Here is a 5,639-nt window from a genome sequence, read left to right as displayed (position 1 = left end):
TTTTTTTCCTCCCTGAAATCCACTTCTAGACCATAGATATGCACCCAGATTACTGTTAGTCTGTAGAATGACTTTTCAAATCTATAGATTTTAATTAAACTTAAATGTAGTTTCATGAACACGACAGATTTTGGGGGGACAGACTTGTCAGACACGTAGCCCTTTCACAATACAGTTCATGGACTGAAACTCAAGACAGTATACAATGCATATTGAGTTGATCATTTCCATAACATTATAGTTAAAATCAGCATACGGCAAATGGCATTCGGTCTTAGTGAAATGTGCAAAAATATACAATACTTCCTTAAAATTGATTTAAGTCATTGCGTCTTTTGAGATGTTCTGCTTCGCACACAGTGGCCCGTACACACATCATAGGATCACGTAGAATTCTACACACACATATGTGCAGAGACAGCCAGGGAGATTCGGGTCGGCACCGTGGCCGGGACTGACGCCATGTTCCGGGGTGTGCTGTCGGGCTGTGGACGGTGGGTGGAACTGGATGAAGGTCCAGGGTGATCGTGTCTCTCTGTTAAGTCTTACAATTGCATGCAAATCTACAGTTTACTCAAAACAAAAAGTAAAAGCTGATGGGACACGGTGAGAGCTGGGGAGCAGACCTCGCTCTTGCTCGGTCCCAGCTCTGCAGCCCGCTACATGCGCGACGTCACACGGTGTGCGCGTGCCGTTCCGCAGCCTGTGGTGGCGTCTGAGTCGGACCTCGGAGCCGTGATTACGGTGCAGAAGGTCATTGCGGCCTCCGGCGACGGTGCCCCGGGCTGCGCGCTCTGTCGTGCGTCCTCATGCCACACACACACACACACCCCGTGCTGCGCGCTCTGTCGTGCGTCCTCATGCCACACACACACACACACACACACACACACACACACACACACACACACACACCTGTCCTCGGCTTCTGCTCCTGGCGTCGCGGCTCTCGCACAAGGTGAGCTTCTCAGTACCTTGCTCACCTGCCAGTGACCTCTGAATTCTGTTTTCACTCTTGGTGTGTTTTGGTGAATTCCCGACTGTATTATCTGCAGATCAACACTTTCCATGATGGAGATCTGACATACGCTGTGTCCGTATGTTATTCGGCAGCTCCCACGGAGCTGATGTCACAGTGTTGGAACAAATACAGCCAAGCCGATTCCTGTTACTTGCACTACGTTGTCAGACAGATTGCAACCCCCGGTGACCTGACACACACACGCACACACACGCACGCACACACACACACACAAGCACTCCTGCATAAAACAAACCCAACTTCCCAGTAACCGTGAAGTGGCGAAATCCTCGCTTTGAGTTGGCAGCCGAGGCGGGGAAGGGACAGGCGTGCTCCCCGTGCCACCCATGAGACAGGACCCAGTTCTTGCTGGTGTAGAGGTCTCTCCATCACCCACAGCTGCCCCTCCTTACGTGACATGTTCCATTAGGGGCTGCCGTGTGTACGAGTGTTGTGCACGTCCTAACCAAGACACCGCTGTGTGAAAACATCTCCCCAAGGGAAACAATACGGAAACGATTCGTTGGGTTAGGAGTCTCTGCCGTGGCATCCCGACCACCCTGACCGCGTGCAGACCCTACAGTGTGGCTCGGGGACTGAAAGAGGGTGGCAGGAGTGGAGTGGGAAGTGCTTTGAAGGGGTGGATGGGAGCATGGAGGGTGAGGAGGGAGGAGTAGTTGGAGGTGTGGCCACACAGCTCACTGGGACGTGAAGCCTCAGGCCAGGGAGTGGACAAGGGCTCCGGGCAGTGTGAGCATCAAGGGCAGGAGGCATCTGGGGTGAGGTCGCGCCTGTGGTGACAGTGGCCCCGGCAGCTGGCCCCGTGGGAATTCTGGCCACCATGTTTAGGGATGGCGTCACCCGATGTTCTGCGCTGCGCTCAGGAGGCCCCTGACACCTCCTGTCCAAGGTCGAGACCAGTAGAGTTCTCTCTCGGGCACCAGGTTTGCTGACTTTGCACTACAAGCTCAGAGAGGCCGTTTGCCCCGCACGTAAGGACCCGGATCCCCCCCGACTGCTGTGGGCCAGGCCGTGGCGCTTATGTGACAATTCATATGGTACATACCTGCGTTGCTCTTGGGAAATGAGGAGGTATTACTCATGTTTTTTGTGGAAGGCAGACTCGCGTAATAACACAGAACAAACCGTTTTCAATTGTGCAAGTCAGTGGCACTTGGCACCCTGGCTATGTGTGGTTGCAGAGCCTGGCCATTAACTCCACAGGCACACGCCGCACCCGCGGAGCAGACACGCGCATCCCCAGCTCCCGGCTGCCCCCCCCGCCCCCCGCGTTGGCTGCGTCCGCGGACTTGCCGAGGGCACATGTCGGGTAAAAACGCAGTCCCACCGTCTGTGGCCTCAGGGGTCTGGATTCACCCATGGTATTGCTGATTGTGCCTAAAGACCCCGTCACCGTCGTAACTGGAACATGACTGCGTGCTGATTAGAACAGGTTTTTATTCCTGTCTTTGCTCACCTCCTAGTACAAGCCTTACCAATTCAACTTCCAAAACTTACCCCCCACCTGTTGGCCTCTCTGCACATCTGCTGTGGCCACAGCATTTTAATCTGCTGTCCTGGGTTCACCTGCACAAAGGCCTGATCTTCCGCTCCCGTGTTTGTGCGTCCACAGTCTCTTCTGCCCACGGCAGCCACACTGATGTTTAAGAACGTGCCTGAGCCCTGAACGTGGTTTCCTGGCGCCTCTCTGACCACGGTTCACAGCCCCCGGGCTCCCCGCCTCTCAGTGTTTCCATTTATCACTTAACGATTCATTGGTTGTTACGTCTAATGGGTCACATCTCCACCTAGTAGAGTGAGAACCCCTGCAAACAGGGAGCTTTCCTTCTGTCGGCGATGTCCCCCCTCCAGGACGGGACCAGGCACACAGCAGAACCTTAGGAGATGTTGCTTGAATAAATGTATAAATTAAGTGGGTGACTGTGGAGGAGAAAAAAGATCCAGGTTCCCCTGGATCACAGCATGTTATCCCTCACGCTTTCTGGGGCGCCACTCTACTCATTCATCAGCAGATATGCTCCGGGCCCACTGATGTCCCGGCGGGAATGCAGGAAGCTCTCGAAACTCTTGGGCGGGGGGCTGGCGGGGGCAAGGCCTGGGTGGCTCAGTCTGTTAAACATCGGACTCTTGGTTTCGGCTCCGGTCGTGATCTCAGGGTCGTGGGATCGAGCCCCACATCGGGCTCTGCGCGCAGCAGGGAGTCTGCTTGAGATTCTGTCTCTACCTCTCCCCCCCCACCCCCGCTCACCTCTGTTCGAGTGTGCACACTCTCCATCTCTCTCTCAAATAAATCTTTAAAAAAACTCCACCAAAGCCATCAGCAATACGGTCCTAAGTAAATATAATGGAAGAACTCTTAAGTGTTGATTTTCAAACCACAAAACACTTTCACTAGGATGAAGTGCTGTCTCGTTAACACCCACCACACCTCAAATTCCATTCATACTGACTTTTTCAGTCTCCCTGGGAATGTAGGAAAAAAATGGGAAAATGAAAGTTTTTTTTTTTTTTTTTAATAAATGAGTCTAGTCCACTGGGCAGGTTTAAGGATGTTTTATTACTGAATCAGTATGTACAAACTCTAACATGAAAATAATGAGTCACAGAATATCAGACTATTTACAGTACTTCGTTTTTACAAAATTTTTTTACAAGATTACTTCTAACATGACACACACAAAAATCACTGTTTTATTACATACATAAATAAATATTGACTTGAAGTGACCAGAAGAGATGTGATCTCTATAGGCCATTGGGATGAGAAGGTAGCTGTTCTGTTATCTGCATACTACAGTATAATTAAGGAAAGAAAGAATAATTACATACAGACCTCTGTTAATTACTCTGTAAATTGTGTAACTTGCTAAAATACTCAGTAGAGGTAAGAAACGGAGTCTGGCCATGCACAACCATAGGTAACAGTCACCATCTTTATGCATTTATTATTTTAAATGAATTATAAGAACATGCAACAGATATTCAGCCTTTGTGTGCTGGTTACAATGTGAGGGTTTGTGTAACAAGATTGAGAGCTATTTGCAGTCCTGGGAACGAGTGAATGTAATTAGTAAATCCATGGCCCAAGGCGTAAGAAAGGGCACTAAATAAATAAGTCATTGTCACAAGTGATGCTGACCGACAGGAAGGAGAAAAATATCTGCACTCGGATGACAGAGACACACGTCAGAATTCAGTCTTCCCATCAGGTGTTTGAGTGACACAATGAAAGACACAATTCAGGGCTTTGCAGTCCAATTTCCCGGCTGTTGCTCGGCTCCTGCAGTTTCCCGGGTCCCGCAGACGAGGCAGATTCTCCCGTGTTTAGTAAAGATCACTCCCTCTCTGGTGCACGGATTCTCAACCAGGGGAGGCTTACTCCCCCAGGTGTGAGTGGGCAATGTGTGGAGGACTGTGGGCTGTCACAACTTGGGGGCACCGGCGTGTGGTGGGTGAGGCCAGGGCCGCCGCTGGGCTCCCTATGGTGCGCGGCTGGGGCACCCCTGCCAGCCACACAGACGTGGACAAAGCCCGCTCTGCGTGATTACTTAGAGGTTCGTTCAGGTTCCTAGCACGCAGACGTACCTTTACACTTGAACTTTGGGCTCAATTGGGAAAAGTATATATCACTGAATATATATTTTCTCCTATGAGAGACAATGCGTCTGAGAGACAATTTTAATGAGACATATTAGAGACTTAGCCACTAAAACAATGTTTAAAGAAAAAAAACCCATAGATTGTATCGCTTTATTAGGGCACTCAAATTTTTTAAATTAAAAAAAGTAATTATATTTTGGCCGATTTGCATATTATTGAAGGTTGTTGAAATTCGTAAAAGAAAGTCCTGTTTCCTTAATCATCTAATTAACGGCATTTTTCTTCCAATGATGTGAATAAAATTTAAGTTTTGTTATTGCAGAATGAGATGCTCACAGGATCAGCTTTCGATTTTGTAAGGAAGGTGTAAGCTTCAGAACCTTCATCCAAACTAAAAATGTATTTGCTCATTGTCTATTGCCCAGACAAAAGACACATAACTAAACCTTATAAAATCAAACTTCTGTAATAATTTAATATTTCGTATCTATGTGTACACTCCTGCATTTTGAACTATACAACAGTATAAAAATTTGCTGGCACAAATACTGGATTTGTTTGTGACAAATTCAGGGTAAACTTGTAGCCAATATTAGACGTCTTCATTTGTGAAAATTTGAGAATTTGACATTCAGATGCAGCTCATGACACTGGTATAAATCCTAGTTTCCGCGGAGATATCTGTGGTGTTGGGTCAAGCTTGGGGCAGTTGGAAATGAGGGGTGCTTCTCCGGTCCTCTCCGTGAGAAACCAGGGGACCTCGGACCACATGGGGCTGAGTCCGTCCAGACTGCGTCAGGAGCCGCGGACAAGCATTTGGAAGCCCATGCACCCTCACGCTGGTCTTTCCCATGAGGGTCACTTGTACGAAGCTACAAAACATTGCCCGCATCATCATTGTAACTCTTTGCTACCCAGGAGACAGTTTTTACTGTTTCCACATATCCATGCGTACAGACCGCATTTCCTAAAGATACGCATCCATCTGATAATAAAA

This window comes from Callorhinus ursinus, unplaced genomic scaffold (genome assembly GCF_003265705.2).
Source record: "Callorhinus ursinus isolate GAN/ISIS: 27379988/994484 unplaced genomic scaffold, GSC_fseal_2.0 scaffold16, whole genome shotgun sequence".
Taxonomy (NCBI): domain Eukaryota; kingdom Metazoa; phylum Chordata; class Mammalia; order Carnivora; family Otariidae; genus Callorhinus; species Callorhinus ursinus.
This window is presented reverse-complemented; position numbering follows the sequence as displayed.